The 18,507-nt window shown below is 43.4% G+C and overlaps 1 protein-coding gene and 1 long non-coding RNA gene across 4 annotated transcripts in view; one reads left to right on the forward strand and one right to left on the reverse strand.

Annotated features, from left to right (window-relative positions):
• Znf608 (zinc finger protein 608) overlaps positions 1–18,507 on the reverse strand; it is a 109,520-nt gene that overhangs the window by 82,378 nt on the left and 8,635 nt on the right. The gene's annotated exons all lie outside the window — the stretch shown is intronic.
• LOC143269588 (uncharacterized) lies at positions 10,569–11,543 on the forward strand. Its single transcript, XR_013046099.1, has 2 exons — positions 10,569–11,006; positions 11,248–11,543. It is a non-coding gene; the product is annotated as an uncharacterized LOC143269588 (long non-coding RNA).

Consider the following 18,507-nt stretch of genomic DNA (forward strand, 5'->3'; position numbering starts at 1 on the left):
ATTAACATACATCTGAAATACTTTCAAGTCAAGAAGGGGCTGGCTCCGAAACAAACCAGGCCAAGATTACAAGTTCCCAGTGTTTGAGAAAATACTGATACAATGACTTGTGCTAATGAAAAATACAAATTGAAATGGTAAATTGCTAACAGATTAACATCCAAGCCAGAAAATCATCACCCAGGGTGGTAAATTGTAGCCAAACACACATTGTATGGTCTAGTTTTGGGTGATCCACAACATACAATCGGGTTGGAGGAAAATTGAATTTTGAGATGTATACATGAAAAGATGTTCACTAGGACATTTTTTTAAAAATAGCTGAAAAACACTGCCAATAACCTCCATGCAGACCAGATAAACTGGAATCCAAGGTAAAAGAGTGATTTCCACAACAGAGCCATGTACAGATGGGTTTCTTTAATGTGCTCTCATTTGTGCAGGAGATGAGAAGTACAAAACCATATGACAGATAGGGACCCCTTCAAGGAAGACTCGGAGCTTAACTGGAATAGCTCTAGGGAGGCGGCTGGGGAGGATGAGGTATTGGGGAAAGAATGCCCAATCTCCATTATGAGACAGATCATCACAACTTCAACTTTTCCAAACTCCTGTACTGATTTTGAAAATCTTTTAAAAATCTTTTAAGAATTACTTTAAGTCCGAGGAAGGTGACTCTCCAGTTTGAGGCCAGCCTGGACCACACAGAAGATTCTGCATCATGAACAACAAAACAAAGGAGCAGTTTACTAAACACAACTAATTTACACGGGCTCGAAGTGGGAGACAGGCTCTTTGGCTTTAAGTCTGTTTGTGACAAGGCCCCACTGTGTTGCCCAGGCTGGCCTCCTCGGACTTGAGTGATCCTCCTGCCTCAACCTTCTGAGTGCTAGGATTAACAACCTGTGCGACACCACCCAATATGTAGATATGTTACACTCCAAGGGAGTGTAACATAGAGGGGGGTAAAACAAGAGACCCAACAGGTCGGTCTTTAGAGCATCACCCCATCATTTTTTAAATTCTGTTGTTTGCGAATGTAATAATAGTCAATTTTATGTATAATGTGACAGCACATGTAGTGTGTATGTGTGAGTGTGTGCATGTGTGGGGGTGTGTGAGTGCGTGTACATATTAAGTGTGTGCTTGGGTGGTTATGTGTGTGCATGTATGTGTGTATAAAGTATGTGTGTGCATGTGTGAACACCTAAAAGCTAGAAAACATTCCCTCAGAAAATGGACATTTTCTCAATCAATGTCTTCTAAGGAAGGTTCTAGATTGCCCATTTCCCATATCCCTCGGGATTGGCAGTGTTCCATGTGGAGTCAGTGGGCATAATTCACACAAGATAATACTCCCATCTCCCTTCACCACTCAGAAATGAAAACGCAAAAGATCTAGGTAGGAATGGAGTCAGAAGTTGCGCTAAGACCACTGAGACCACAGCCTGCCCTCACCACTGCATTCCTTGTCTTCTTCCTCTCCATCATCCAGCTCAAGCCACTCTGGAGACTGTATTTCCTCACACACACCAACACTCCCCACCTCAGGGACTGAGCTCTGGGATCTTCACTCCATCAGAGGGTCAAATGGCTCTTGACTGTACTCACGTCCTACTCACGCACAAACTCTCCCTTCTACCAGTTCACTCTTCCATCCTCCCCTGCTGGATTTTTCCCTTACAACACACACCACCATGAAACAAAAGGGTTTCTCCATAAGAAACTAGCATATCTGCTTCCGAGGGCAGAGTCTTGCTCACTACAGTGGCTTGGAGACCCAGACCCGGGCATTCAAAAACTACTTGTTCAATGAAGAAATGGATTAAAGGCATGAATAGAAAAACAAATTGAGGTATGTAAAGGCATGTATATCCTGAATACAAAATAGTCAAAGATCCCTAAACCACAGGAGGAATGGGAAAAAAAAATGGATACACAACTGTTGTCTACAACATCTCTATTAATGAAATTTCTAAGTCCCTTAACACTGTAACAACTGGCACAGATGGTAAAATAGAATCTTCCTGGCCAGGGGCATTGTTTCCCATCATGCTCAGCATGTGCAAGGCCTGTGCAGTCACCAGCAAAAATTTGCTAGCTGTTACTGTTGTTTTAATCCGAAGGGGTTTTGTTTTTTAGCCACAAATTCTACCAGCTCTCTGTGTGTGACACTCTACTCCATCTTTCCATGCTACAGCAGAGGACTTGTTCAACTGCAACCATCCAAGGCAGCCCTAGGTACCCAGTCTCCCTACCCTGACCCTCATGCCTATTAAAGAGCATTTATTGCCTCCGCCCTGGTATAATTATACTCCTCCTCCTCCTTCCACAGCAGCATACAAACAGGCTAGTAAAAGTTCCTTACATTTTGAAAATGATAGATGGTGATTTTCCTGTCCTTTTATAAGACAGGGTCTCATGTATCCTAGTCTGTCCTTGAACCTGCGCTACAGCTAAGGAGGACACTATGGATCAATCTTAGGGCTTTGTGCAAGCTAGGAAAATACTCGACCTACATCCACAGCTAGAAACACCCCCCCCCACCCCCAGTAAATAACAAATATTTAGATTAATATTTCTGTCCTTATGTCAAGCCATTTAAAAAGTATTGACATATTCTGATTTTTTCCACCATCTAGAAAATAACCTAAGTCTTCAGTGACATTTTGTGTTTCCCTGTTCCTGTGTTTCAGTAAGGACTACAATTATTGAGCTTAGCAGCCATTGATTCTGAGTCTCCTCATCTTAACCTGAAATCTTGGCAGCCTTTGGCACAGACGATCAGAGCCACCTGGATGGAATTTCTAAACTTGCTTTCCAGAAACACCAGATTGCCTGGGGTTTCCTGTTCCACCGCCCATGTGCCCCTGGCTCCTCTTAATGCTCCATGGCTCAGCTCTGGTCTCTGTCTTTCCTAAGGACGCTCACTCTCTGGGTGACTGCTCACAGCTTACCAACTTCCAAGTCAAACTTGTTCGAGTTCATCCCAGTTTGTGCCAACCCTAACCATCTAACTGAATGAATGAAGGACACAAGCGTCAATGTGCCTAGGCTGCATCAAAAGTGTATCATAGCTGGGTGTGCTGGTGCATGCCTGTAATGGCAATACTCAGAGGATGAGGGCAGCTGATCAGAGGTTCAAGGTTATCCTCAGCTGTTTATTGAATGAAGCCTGTCAGGAACACATGAGACCCGAAACAAATTTTTAAAAAAAGTGACTCGCCGGGTGGCAGCGGCGGCGGCGGCGGCGGCGGCGGCGGCGGCGGCAGCGCACGCCTTTAATCCCAGCACTTGAGAGGCAGAGGCAGGCGGATCTCTGTGAGTTCGAGACTGGCCTGGGCTACCAAGTGAGTCCCAGGGAAGGCTCAAAGCTACACAGAGAAACCCTGTTGGGGGGTGGGGGAGAGTGACTCATGACTCTTGATTCCACTGACCCCACCCCATTCGGTTGTTATCCTTAACTCTCACTATTTCATTCACAACTCCAGATTGCTTTAGCTGTAGTCTATCTTTACCTTTGGACAACATGACTACTTTCAACCAAACTCTATAATTAACGAAGACACCTACCATGTCTCATGGGAGCTTCTGAAAAAGTCCTGTAACCAATTTCACTATGCCTCTGGCTGCCAGTTCCCCATACCAAGAGCAGTCCAGAGGAAATTTTTTAAAACTCAAACTAAATCATGTTATTCCCTTGCTTAAAATTTGGAATCACATTTTTACTCCAACTAGAATCTGAACTCCTTAACCAGGGCCTACAAGGTCTTGCATGACTGGGCTAGGCCCAGGTCCCAATCCAAGCTGGACATGGTCTGTGCAAAACACATGCCTCGTGTGTTATCTGAGGGGATTTAACAGCATGTGCAGTCAGCCAAGAAAAAGGCTAGGAAGCACATCCAAAAAAATAGTGCTTGCATCCAATCCAATCAATCCAGATTCCAAGCTCAGGCCCCCTCCAGCTCGGCATCACTTGCAGGATCTGCTGGCCCAGCTCTTTCTGCTCCAACTGGTCTTCCTCTTCCATCCCAAGCGTGCACTTGACAGAGCTCTTTACCCTCCAATGCAGCTTCAAACCATAGCCACCTCAGCCTCTGAGATTCAACCTCTTCCATCAGAGCAATGTCCTGTCATTGAAAGTCTTAAAGAAACATTGCCAAAAGTAGCTCACAAGCGGGGCAAATCGACAGTTTTTTTTTTCCAGTGACCCTCTTTTCCACTGTGTAGTTGTTTTTTTTTTTGTTTGTTTGTTTTGTTTTGTTTTTTGTTTTTTTACTCCTTTGGCTTTTTGGTGGGGCCCCCACCCAGCTCCCAAATAATCACAGAGGCTTATGCTTTCTTACGAATATCTGGCCTTAGCTTGGCTTGTTTCTTGCCAGCTTTTCTTAACTTAAATTATCCCATCTATCTTTTGCCTCTAGGCGTTTATCTTTCTCTATTCTATATACCCCTCTTTACTTCTTACTCTGTGGCTTGTGTGTAGCTGGTGGCTGGCCCCCAATATCCTCCTCCTCTTCCTTCTCTCACTCCTCGACCTCCTCTTCCCAGATTTCTCCTCCTATTTATTCTCTCTGCCTGGCAGCCCCACCTATCCCTCTCCTGCCTCGCTATTGACCATTCAGCTCTTTATTAAACCAATCAAGTGTTTTAGACAGGCAAAGTAACACAGCTTCACAGAGTTAAACAAAGGCAATACAAAAGAATACAATACATCTTTACATCATTAAACAAACATTCTACAGCATAAACAAATGAAACACATTTTCAACTAATATTCTACAACACCGTGTCTTAAGATAGGCCAGAATTTCTTTCTTTTTTTAAAAGATTTATTTATTTTTGTGTGCACTGGAGTGTATGTCTGTAAGGGTGTCAGGGTCACTGGAACTGAAGTTACAGACAGTTGTGAGCTGCCATGTGGGTGCTGGGAATTGAACCTGGGTCCTCTAGAAGAACAAGCAGCCAGTGCTCTCAACCACTGAGCCATCTCTTCAGCCCCAGTCCAGAATTTCTAATGGAAAAAAAATGCAACTGTGTGCTCTGTCAACCCTAACTCCCATTGTCCAAATCAAGGCTTGGGATGGAATAAAATATACCACTCCTGGCACAAATCCTGTCTTCTTATAACCCACTGTGGCCTTGGGACTCCTGAAGCCTGAACTGTATAAGGCAATCCTCACCTCATCAGTAATGTACAGTATTCTTATTTCCATTCCTGGAATTAATTTATCAGGTTCGTGAGAAATCTGCAACAAATTGTAGAAACCACAACATAACTGGACATACATATATGAAATTCATAACAAATACAAAATACAGAAACAAACAGCATGAGTATTACTCTCAAGTTGTCTCACAGTACGCTTGAGTGACGCCATGCATCCTCGGGATCTCATGTGCTTACTGGCTCTCTACATTAAGTTATAAAAGGTTTTAAAATTCAGGAGGGGGAAATGTCACATTCTGCTTCAATCGTATCACTTTCATTTGTAGTGCCATATTAAAAGAAATCTCTACAGAAGGGATAAGGGATATGGCTCAGTGATAGAGCGTTTCCTAGTATGAATGAGGCCCTTGGTTGGGAAGAAGGAGGGGAGGGAAGGAGGAAAAAAGAAAGAGAAGAAGGGTCAAGAGAAAGAATAGAGCGAGCTGATTCTAAAATCAGCCTGACTCATAGGAAGAAAAGATGGCTCCTCAAAGACCGTCACAGAAGCCAGCAACCACACCCCCCTGCCTGTCTTCCTACCAGACAAACCCTCCATTTGAGCCTCATTATCTCTGGCCTTTATCAGTCCATCCACCTGGACTAGGGAGGGTAGGGAGCGCTATCTCAAAATCACCATTAAGAGCCAACCGATGGATTGCTAACCCAGGGCAAAGCTCTTGACAAACAGAGGGAGAAAAAACAGACTGTAAACAGACAGGAGGCTATCAGAAGATGGAGAAAGATAGTTTTGCAGGAATTTAGCCAAGGGGAGCAAGGCAAAGATCACTTCCGCATTAAGGTAGGGAACCTCCGGCTAACCCTGCCCTCCATTGCCCTTTGTGTAACAGCCCCACAGACTTCAGCTTACTCCCACACCGGAAGCTTTCTCTCCTTACTCTCGTACACATGTCTTTTCATAACCTGAAACTCACCATACCAACATGACTGTCCGATTTCTTCTTCTTCTTTTAAATCTTCCTTTCTTGCAAAACAACCTCGGTCTCAAACCTTGGGCTGATTTAAAGATCCCATCATCAACTACGAAAGCAACTGGTATGTGGTTAAGCATGACACATTGATTTAGCTCTCTTAGCTCACTGCTCTACCCTTTCTGATGTCTGGTGCATTTCCTTTCCCGTGTAAGAAATGTGCCTATGTTGCTTCCTCATAGACCATTTTCCATAGCCCATGTCCACTTTACTCAAACAAAACAAACATTGTCAATAGCCACACAGCCTCCCCTTCTGTCTGGCTATTTCCTGAAGCCAGATCATTTCTTTCTCTCCCTATAAATCTAGGTAATACTAAGAAAAAAAAAAAATCAGCATAGAATCTATTAGCCTACCAACTTCAAAGAAAATTTACTAGGGGAAAAGAAAGGTAATTTATGAGGTCAAGAATTAGGTCATCAGTATCCTGGCTACAAAGCATGAAAGAGCCCATGTTCGCGCTTTCAGTACCCATCTGCGTAAGAAGTGATGGGAAGGAGGAGGTCTTAAGTCATTTTGAAAGCATCCACAAGGATTAGTTTTACTCATTCTGGCATGGCTATCACAGGCAAGAATTGAGAAGAAGAAATAGATGCTGAAACCAAACTCGCTGCATCTCTGGGCCACACAGCATCCGTGTGAGAGGAACACACTGGCCCAGGCTTCCAGGCCAAGTCCATGGCGGGAGCAGCACAAGCAACTTGAATGGTTAATGAGTTAGTAACCAATGACCTTAACCAAGAATCGCCAGTGACAAGGAAGTTGGAACTTTCCACCCTTGTGAGGAAGCTGGTTCTGAGCTCAGGAACGACTAAACTCACAAGTATTAGGAGCAGAATATAATGCAATCACTCTTCTTCCGCCTCCTAAGCCTTCCTGTTGCTATAGTCGGTTCTTGAAGCTCTCCCCTGCCTGTATATACATGTATGTGTGTGTTTAAGTCTATATGAATGTGTGTTTATAAATATCAACTATACATATATGCTATATTTAGTGATTTATGGTTACTTTTAATTCTTTTTGTTGTTGTTGTTGACTCGTTTCCCACACTCCCCCAAAGGGTACTTTGAAATCTTTCCAGTTTTTACAATTAAACCTAACCATCTGGACAAAAATCTTCACATTCACTAAATGAGTCACAGATTTTGTGGGTAAGCTGAGAAACTAAATGCTATGCTCAGCGCTAGGGTTTAAACCACATCTACCACAGCAAAACACTCTCTCTCCAATAATCTCTCCAATTATGCACGCACATTCAGACTCAAATAACATGGAGGCGACTACACCCCACTGCACAGAATTATTTATCCAGTTAGCTTCATTCTTTACGTCCTAAAACAAGCAACAACAAACTCCAAATGAGGGAGACTCCAGAAACCTTTTAGAATTCATGGAGATGAAAGAGAAATCATCACCTAGTTCTTTACCCCCCTTTAACTCCTGCCTTCTCCTGGTGTATGGTGGCAAGCCGCTCACCAGACTAGAAAGTAACTTGAGGGGCTTGGGAAACAGCTCAGCAGCTAAAAATCTATACCTAGAGGACTTGAGTTCAGCTCCAGCACCCATTCCAGGCTGCTCACAAGTGCTGTAACTCCAGCTTCAGGGAAGATCCAACACCTCTGGCCTCCACGGGCACAGGCACACAGGCACACACACACACACACACACACACACACACACACACACACACACGCACGCACACACGCACACATGTGAGCATGCACATATCCCTACACACACACACACACACACACACACACACACACACACACACATCATTTTAATAAATAGAATAAATCCTTAAAAGAAATCTATTTGAAAGAATCTGTATGTTGAGTGTTGTATTCTGGTAAAGATGTGGACTAAATAAACAGTTCAAGTATAAAAGTCTTCTGGTTTCTTCCGTGTTTACGACAATTGTCAGAAACTCAAGGTGTTTAGGATTTACTATCCAGACAGCTGAACTCTAACAAGGCAAGTCATTTCGTGTTGTCATCCGATCACTGGCACATACCAACAGCTACTAAGAGTACCCGTCACTCTAAGACGGGGCCGGATTAGACCCTGGAAGTAACCGCAGCTACACTAGCTCAGGGCCATGGAAAAGATTGGTTGGTACCAGGAAATAATGTACACGATCTTGCAGCAGGCTGGCGGATTCATGTGGTAGTCTTTCAAAGTGCACCTTAAGCCTTTAATATAAGCTAAGATAGAAAGTATTAGACTTGGTGTAAGCAGATTTATAGAAATCATTTTCAGAGCATCTTAGCTTAGCTCACCCCTCCCCCCCCCACACACACAATTTATGCTGGTAACAAAAAGGATCCATCCAAACAGCATATAAAACAGGCCAAACCGGACCAGCAAGACCTGAGAGGAACTCCTATGTTAAGTTATAGGGGAAAAAAAACTCAGCACCTGCCCTGCCCATTCTTTCTTTTGTTTGTTTCGTTTGGTTTGGTTTTTCGAGACAGGGTTTCTCTGTGTCGTTTTGGTGCCTTTCCTGGATCTCGCTTGTAGACCAAGCTGGCCTCGAACTCACAGAGATCCGCCTGCCTCTGCCTCCTGAGTGCTGGGATTAATTTAAAGGCGTGGGCCACCGCCGCCCGGCCCTCCCCCATTCTTTATCCTCTTTGTGAATGGAAACGGATCACCTGAGTAGAAGGCATGTTTAGATGTCGACTTCTTAAAAGGCAGTGACAACCGGCAAAAAAAAAAAAAGCTTCCTTTCCAGGAAAGGTTAAGGCTCTAGGGACATTCATGCTCGCACCACCCCCATGTTCCCACACAGGTAAATATGGAATGCTTCACGAATTTGTGCACAGGGGCCATGCAATGTCCCTGTATCATTTCAACTTAGGTATATGCACTACCAAAGAGAGCACCATGTTTTTCCAATTTTACATTTACATTTTGGTTTGCTAAGCAAACATTAACATTTAAGCAAAGAATAATCACCAAAGAATCAAATTTAGGTGAAGAAGTTCATCATCTTAGTAATTTTTTTGGGGTGGGGGACAGGTTCTCCTATGTAGCCCTGGCTGGCCTAGAACTCACAAAGATCCACCTGCCTTGGTCACTCGAATGCTGGGATTAAAACTTTGAGGCACCAGGTCCAGTCATTCTTTACATTTAAAAGCACATTTTCATTTGCTCGGCTTGGCAACAAGGGGAGTTGTGGCCAACGTGAAGGTTTAAAAGTCTACAGTGTCAAATAATTAAGTTGAATTCTCACAGAAGGAAAATCAGGCCTCTTCACTCATTAGTATAGAATGTATTACCAGAAAAGCATCAGATATAAAGAATAGCACATTGCAAACGTCAGAAGCAGTTTGAGAATGAGGTCATTTAGACCTGATCTTTTATATCTTTTTTGTTCCTCAATTCCTTCATCGCCATTATATACTAGTTACACACTAGTCCCTAGAAGAGAACTCCCAAATAAAGCTACCCGACTGCTGTTTGGAGGGGAAATCATGCCATTTCAAAGGGATGGAAAGCATTAAAATAATAGGACCAAACCTTGAGGGGGAAGACAACCCAGGTCACTTTAAGCAGACTGGGATCTTGTAAGCTCAGTTTCTTAAGAATGTATCAAGTGGGACTAGAGGGGTGGCTCAGTGGTGGAGAGCACCCAGCTGGCCAGGCATGGTGGCGCACGCCTTTAATCCCAGCACTCAAGAGGCAGAGGCAGGCGGATCTCTGTGAGTTCAAGGCCAGCCTGGTCTACAGAGTGAGTTCCAGGACAGACAGAGATACACAGAGAAAGCATATCTCAGATAGATGGATGGATGGATGGATGGATGGATGGATGGATGGATGGATGGATGGATGGATGGATGAACAGAGCACCGAGCTCGGAGGATCGGGTTTCAACACATAGCAGAGAGGCAGCTCACAACCATCTCTAACTCCAGTTCCAGAGCATCCAGTGTCCTCTTCTGGTCTCTCTCGGCACTAAGCCTACACGTGGTGCACAGACACAATTGTAACCCAAACACCCATGCACATAAAATATTAAAGAACTCATCAAGTAGTGAACAAATGGTTTTAATGTTCTGGTAGGATGGCTTTGATTGTGGTGAGACAGATCAGAAGCCATTAAAGAAATATTTGGAATCGGAGTTTTCAGAACGTGTGACAGTTTTTAGACAAAGGAGCAGTTTGAAATAAGGGCTTTCACTCCTAAGACTGATGTAAAAATATAAGTAGTGAATGAGGAAGTGTTTAGACTTGACACTACCAAAAAACAGTAGTTTACTGGAGACACCCCTACATCTTTTTATCCAAAAGATTAGAAAGCTGAACTACAGCTACTATGGGAACAAAGGCCATTGTTTTGGGTGTTCTATTGTACTAAGGAAAGTTCATCTGACAATGTCTAAAGAGAATCGCTCTGGCTTCAGACTTCCAGACAACAGCTCTTTGGCCCCTAGATTGCTATGTGACTTCGCTGCCTTCCTGGAGAGTCCCTTTGTAGTCAGAACCCAATGAAATAGGGGTATTTCTAAAAAATGTCCCAACAGTTCTGGAGAATGTGTTGGGTAGGACCTTGGGGTACCAAGGGCCCTCCACTACCCATCCTCATGCCCAAACCTGCCTTCTACTCCAGGTAGTAGCCCTCCCTGCTCGACCCTCCCCACCACCATCCCAAGGAAACAGAAGACGAAACACACCAAGTGTTCGAGCCCTTCTCTCAGCTACAAGAATTTTAGGGTTTTAACGTCATGACCAGGCAAGGAACTGATAACCACCCGCCTTCCCAACTCTTGCCTCATTTCTCAACAGTTGGCCAAGCAGTCTTCCTGGTAAATACTTAAATAATTCATTCTCTTGCCTCCCTACACACAAAGAAGGGACCTGGGAGAAACACTTGCGCGTGATCACGAAGAACAACCCTGGGCATTCAATCTCTGTTATTTCCAGGCTCATTTTGTCACCCACCAGTCTATAGGATTTAGTGAGGAGTAAGTCTTAGTGTGTAAACAAATGGTTTGCTCTACAATTAAACCATTCATTTGTCCTTTTTTGTTGTTGTTGTTTTAACAGCTTGGCTGCGGCCCAACCAAGAGACTCCTAGGTTTGTCCATTATTTTGCTCTCCCAAACGGTTAAAAGGGAATAAGCTCTTTCGGAGTTTAGAAAACTATGCAGCATCAACAAAGGCATGTAATGTTTCCAAGACGAACAGTGGTTTTCTAAATACACAGTGAGTAGCTGTGTGCAGCAGCACCTCACCCACTCCCACCCCCAATCCCCAACACAAACACCAGGCCCCAATTAAGCACCCTGGGGGCCTTCAAAGAAGTTATGCTAAGTTGCAAATACAGCAAGATCCACTTGAAATCCAACTGTCCTGTGTGCTTTTCCTCCTAAGATAGGCAAAAAGATTGGGGCAGACTGACCTTACTAAGGGGTAATTAGTGAATCCCAGGAGTGGAAGAGCCACCACAGTAATGCTTATTATGAGGTTTCGGTACAGAGATGCAATGCTTTTTAAGCTAGGGGGTCTCCACAATCTAAGAGGCCCATGTTTTAAAATTGTAGGGATTTCAATCTGCCCATTTTTTCTTTTAAGACATTAAGGGAGAAGAAAGGAAGCCACACACAAAAAACTTGCTTATTGCTTTTATGAAGTTTGTATATAGTTTAAAATAAGGACTTTTGTAGAAATCATTTGAGCCATTTATATTTCATAGATAATAAACACGAAGAGTTTTGGTAAAATCATCTAAGTTATTTATATTCCATATGTAATAAATAAAGTAAAATAAGACCTGTTTAAATGCAGTGAAATAAACACTCCTTCTTGATTACAGAGATTGAAAATAGCACATAAAAAGGATGATGAAAAAAATCAATCAACATGGGGCTTTTATTATTATATGACAATGACCTTGAAAAGACAATGGCTGCATTCATTTACACGTGAAAGTGTTACTTAGAATCTGAGTGACGTGATCAACATAACCACTTTACCATCAATAAAACCCTTCACACCTCTTTAAAGCCCATTACTGTTGTTGGTATCAATCTGCCAAGATGCTGGAGGAAGGAACTCTCCTATAAAATGTGTCAATAAATTCCGCTGTTTACATCCTTTCATGTCAAGAGTACCACCTCTCTACCAGTGCTAAGCCACAGGTCCACTGTCATGTGTACTAAAATTCCCCAGTACAGTATTGAGAAAGTGGTTTCCAAGGGATGTAATGAAAGAGCATTCTCAACTTTTCTTTCTTGGCCAACATTTAAACACCTCCAATGTTCACACAAATCAGGTGGATCAACAACTTTGTGAAAATTCATTGAAAAGGAGAAAACAGAGTAATGAACATTGTTGTATAAAAATTCCTCCCACAGTAGAAGCAACCTTCTCATAGTCTGTGCACTTCTGTATGGGGGTGGGAGTTAGGTCATGAGACTCCGTAGGTAGCAATACAATGGCACCAACAACCCCAAGAGGTTGTGCCCCAAGGGCTTGGACACAATTGAGGGTACTTGTTAGTGCCTACAATGACATCATTAATGCAATCGTATTTATCAAACCAAACGATGACCCAATTACTCTATCTGGGGTTACAGCTTTTGGCCATAAAAATGAAAGAATTTTAAAATGTAGTATGTAACTGTGTCTCGGCCAAATATAGCTGCGCTATATTTAGAAGTAAATTTGTATTTGTGTTCTATTAAAATACTCCACAGGGGCCCCTCCTTAGCCAAATATCCTGTTTTGTTTATTTTAGAAATTCTACAAAATGTTTTTTGAAAAACTTAGACATATGCGATACATTCTGGGAAATCTTGAAAGATGGCTGCGGGGGCAGGGGGTGGGGTGGGGTGGGGGGCAGGGACCCTAACCAAAGGACTAGAGACCCCTGGAAGTTTCTGATAACCGAGAATTCTCCCTCTTCGAGTAAATCCAAGGGCTGAACAAATGATAGATAGATAGATAGATAGATAGATAGATAGATAGATAGATAGATAGATAGATAGATAGATAGATAGATAGATAGATAGATAAACAGACAAATAAATAGATGGATAAATAAATAAATAAATGTTGAAGGGCATTAATTTGTTTCTAGATGTGTGCGTGTAAGTAAAACAGCAGTCATAATGTGGAAATTTCAGTCACATTTTACAACTAATTGGAAGCAGATTAGAATTCCGCCTCGGGGGAACGTTGTCAGACTAGAAGCTGGAGCAAATGAAGAAAGAGGTGAAGGCGTCCTGAAGAGCTGACAGATTTACTGCGCTCAGGGCCATAAACGGGTCCCCGCTGCAAGGAGGGCGCGTCCCCGCCGTCCAGGAGCGCGCAGCGAGGCCCCTGGGGATCCAGGCTGCTCGGTATCTGGTCCCCTCACACACAAAACATAAAGGGACCTGCCCAGTGACACACGGGTGGATGCCCAAGTCCAAGGGGGAGGGCCTTTCTTTGCCAGGTGGGGGAGGGGAGGGGGAAGGGGAAGCAGCTTGTGAGGGCTCCTAGAGCCATGAAGTAATGGAAACAGCTGCTGGGCTTTCGACTTCAATGTCTGGCATCTGCTGCGCCATCACGGGAGAGGCTGGGGAAGGATTTGGGCAAGGAATGTAAATGGAGACAATTGCCCAAATGGAGCTGGATGCAGGGGGTTGGAGGGAGACCAATTGCTCCCTTCTGACACCACGTTGCTCCCTTTGGGCAGCAGCAGCAAGCACACAGGAGGGACTTAAGTCAGATTGCACCTTCCAGCAGTTGACAGATCTAGAAATGCTCGGCGCTTCTCCATCAGTTACTTACCAAGATGTCAAACAATGCAGACTGCCTCGTTGACCGAGTGTCCACCATTCATCAATGTTCTGCCCAACTTCCACTCAGCTTCACACGGAGTTAGAGCTCCCTATTTCACTCACTTGCGTTTGTTTTTTTTTTTAAATCACCACTTACTTTTGATCTAGGTCAAAGGTCAGGTTCTATTTGCTCTTGCCTATTTTCTCCTTCGCTTCCTAGATTCAGTCCCCAATTTCATTCCCATCACAAAAGAGTTGGGACCCGGGGACACAGCACCAAGTGCCACTCTGCTAACCATGAAGCCATAATAAAACCCAGATTTGATAGCATTATCCATGTACTGTGGTGAGCCACATGCAAATAAACAGTTCTCCGTGAAGAATAAAATCCCAAGGTTTCCGTCCTTCCAAGTCAAACATTATTGTTTTGAATATGAGCAATCCATAAAGTCAGTGAAGGAGATGACAGGAAATTCAAAAGTAAGCTGGTCTGGCTGAGCACAGTTTGAAAAAGGAAAGGGGGGGGTAGGAGAAGGGGAGAAGGAGGAATGTTCTCCAAGTCCCCCTCTTATTTTAAGTGAAGAATGAGCTGAACTGTAAAATCCACACAGGAACATAAACAGTGATTTTATGCTAGCGGAATCCAAAAGTGAGGCGAGTACCTCGCCAAGTGCGGCCTCCAACACAGGTCGCTAACCTAACTGGGAACAACTTGGACCTGACCTTTGAACCTTCGGTGACTAACATGAAGGACAAAGAGGTGTAAGGAACACAGCCAGTCAGAGAGCCAGACACGCTTTCTTACCAAACCAGGGGTTTTTTTTAACCAAAAGGGCGAACAGTAACTTTCAGGAGTTTACCAAAGTGTGACCAACTAGAACTTTGTCGTCGTCGGTTGCTAATTGAAGCCTATAAAAGAGCCCATTTCTTAAAACATATCACAAACACTATATATATATATATATATATATATATATGTATATATATGTATAAATGTATGTATGTATACACACACTCACATATTTACTGCCACATGAGAAAAACCAGAATTCCTCAAGCTCACTGTTAGAAGATCAACACAACCAAAGACCAAGCTATTATTTCAAACTGTCAGGGGAAGGCAGTAAAATTGCTACCAGGTCTCCTTAAGTTACCCTTCAATAAAAAAGAAGCCATCAGGGAAATAAGAGGAAAAGAAAACACATCAAAACCTTCAAAGTCCCTTTAAGTAAAATTATACGTCTGTGGCACCATGCCATCTGCTCTCTGGTTAACATAATAAACCCATTCTCAACCCGAAATATGTGCTTTCTAAAATCATTATGAGCAGCACAAAACATAGCCAATATATTTTTATTTACTCCTAAACTGTGAAGCCTACAGTCCTATGGCATTATTGGGGTATGCCTAAATGTCCCCCGCTCAGCAGGTTGGTCTTAAGGTGCTAGCTGGCAATGAAGGGTCCCAGAAGGAAGAAAGCTAGGTGGCTGAGGGTCCCAGCGAATAATACTCAGACTGTGTTGGGGTGATGAGATGGGAATGAAGAGGGAGGGCTTTGACAAAGTCCACAGAGATGTCTGTTCATCATTTCAAACCCACTTGTCCTAACCAGAACAGCCTGATGGCTGGGTTCTCCATTACAGCTACATCACAGTCTTGACATTTTCATTTAGCTTCCCTGGGAGTCAAACCTCCTTCTGAACAACCAGATGAGAGAGCCCTGTAGTTTCAGGCCCATTGGCTGACCAAACACAAGTCTTTGCTTTGTGATCGCTTCAGTTCGTGAAGCAAAACCCATCTCTTCGACTCCATCCCCAAAGGTGTTTCTAAGCAAAATTCAGCAGGCATGCCACGTTCAGCTTTCAGAGCGAAGCACCAGTGCCACCATCTTGAATTCCCCCGCAGCTCTCCAAATGACATTACAAACAGCCCAACTGCTGGACGACCAGCTGAGGGGAGTTGAACAACCTTGCATTCCGTGGCAATGGCGTTTGTTCCACTTGCCAAAACCTTTAGCAGGAAGCACTTGGAACAGGAAGCAAGCGGTCACTAGTGAAATTTCACTGGGGAGACAGAACTGGGCACAGAGGGAGGGGCCTCCTTTTTCTGGAGCAGAGTGAAATGAAAAATTAGTGGTGCATTTTTTAAAAAAGTACAGTCACTCATTCATTTATTCGTATAGGTATTTATGGGTGCATCCGCCCTCACGTGAGGGGGTGTGCCCCTGCCACAGGGCACATGAAGAGAGCCAGAGGACAAATCACAAGCGCTCAGGTCAGTGTGGCAAGTGCTTTTACCCTTTGAGTCATCTCAAAAACTTTGGGGTTTTGGAGTTTTTTTTGTCTGTTTGTCTGCTTTTGTTTTGAGAATAAAGCTCATACTATCTAAGACTACCACACCGACACCTATATATGCAATGACATTTAGACGCACAGACCTCTGAAAGACCCCTTACCGGGCTCCAATGGGATCCTTACATTACTTACTCGGTGACAACCTAAGCCATCCCTGAAGTTTCCCCTGTTTCCTGTCCCTTAACGTATTAAGTGACCCAGGCATCAGGCATGTATGATGTGCTGGTAGCAATCCTAATAAAGAGGTGATGTTCTCACTGTGATGTTGCTGCCAAGGGTAACCCAGTGTTTCCTTCATTCTGGCTTCTACATGACAGGAGAATGCTATCCAGGTGACTTAGAAATCAACTGTTTATTATTCAAGCAAAACCCTTGATGTTCAGATTGCTGGCAAGTTGAGAGTGCTGGCAATCAAAACTATGTTGTGCCGGAGTAATTACTATGACAAACTTCCCAATGCTTAATATGAAAGAATAGGAGAGCATGATCCCTCCACCTCTTCTACACCTCTAGAGTGTGTTCAACGTGGCAATTATCTCCGTTCAAGCTGCAGAGTTTAAATTGCATTGAAACTCAATTATACCCATGACTTTTTTAAACATACACTTCAAAAGGCAGGTTTCATCACACTCAAATCACTGAGCAAAATCTCTTTCCCAGCTTATAAAAAAGAGATTTTTATCCCCCTCCCATGAGACATCTTCAAATACAAAACTGACTTTCCCTGAAGCTTTGGATCTACTTTTTTTTTTTTTTTTTTGCCTGTGAATGCAGAAGGAAGGCTGAGCATCGTTGAAAGACAAAGAGGGTGCCCACCTGATTTTAAAACTAATGGTTCAACCTGCAGGTCTCCCAAATGTCATTCATTACCAACAGCCCCGACTGCCATCACCTTCAAAGAGCAGAACAGACACAAAAACACTTCCCTTTGCTACTCTTACAAAACGCAAAGGAAGGAGAAGTAGGAACTTTATGATTTAAGTGCTTGTGGCTAAAATAGCTTTCCAATTATCAAGGGCCTCTTAGACGGAGCAAGAATGCATTATGTGCTAATGACCACAACCAGGGGTCCCTACTCCACTCCTTTGTCAGAACCCAAGCAGATAGTCCCCTGCAGCTTCACCATTAACATGTCTGTTTCCTGTCAGCCCACTCAGAGATAATGTCATTTATCTCAGGAAGGCACAAGCCCAGTCATTAGCTTCAATAAAAGACCTCAAACAAAGGCCGGATAATGTCTTACCCAGGGTTCCCACTAAGCCCAGAACCAAAAATCCTGGCGTCTAAGAGTCAAGGACTCAAAAGCTACCCTTCACGGAGTATGTTGTCGCTTATCGAGGATTCTGGAGTATGGCCTATGTATAGTAAACACAAGTCCCCAGGACTATCACACAAAATTAGATTAATGAGGAGTGATGACCAGGGTTGGCCCTGGGGAGCCTTCCCCCCTGGTAGCCTCCAGGAGGAAAATTGACAGAATCATTTAGATCTTTTGAAGACCTGACCCCCTCATTGTGAGGGCCTGTAGAAACGGAATAACCCATAGGAAGTGGTCAATGGCTGAACTTTTGGAAACCCTCCAAATAAAAGTGGAACTGGTTAAAAGAAATGTGGGAACATGTGTTTTCACAGTGGTGCTCGAATTACTGCAATTTCAACTTTCTATGAAGTACCAGGTGAACTTTTTTTAAATTAAAAAAAAAAAAAAAAACACAGCCATCGTCAAAGTTGGGGCAAATCTCAGTCATTCATTCAATCCCCATGTTTCATGCTGGAAACGAAGACCAGATGGTACTTTCCATGTTATTTGAGTCTGGTTATTGAACACCTCTGTGGCTTGGGACATTTCTGCTTAGCACTTTTAGCATTCATTTCATTTACTAACTATAAAATGCTGCTTAGGAAAAAATAAGTCTTTATAATACTCTAATTAAACCAATCTTGCACCCAAGCAATTTCACTTGAAGAACATACTCTTAACCTTAGGACATTTGACCATCCAGCCCCTCCTCCTGCCTCCCCACCCCCCTTTGGATTTCGAGCTATTTGACAAGGTATTAAAAGCAGCTGAACATTACCCTCTAAAGCTCAATCTGGAGTGATGGTGCCTATTTTCACTTTTTTTTTTCCTCCAGCAAACCTAACAGATTTCAAATGCTAAACTCAGAATTTAACGAAGGCTCTGA

Source organism: Peromyscus maniculatus, chromosome 19, assembly GCF_049852395.1.
Source record: "Peromyscus maniculatus bairdii isolate BWxNUB_F1_BW_parent chromosome 19, HU_Pman_BW_mat_3.1, whole genome shotgun sequence".
NCBI lineage: Eukaryota > Metazoa > Chordata > Mammalia > Rodentia > Cricetidae > Peromyscus > Peromyscus maniculatus.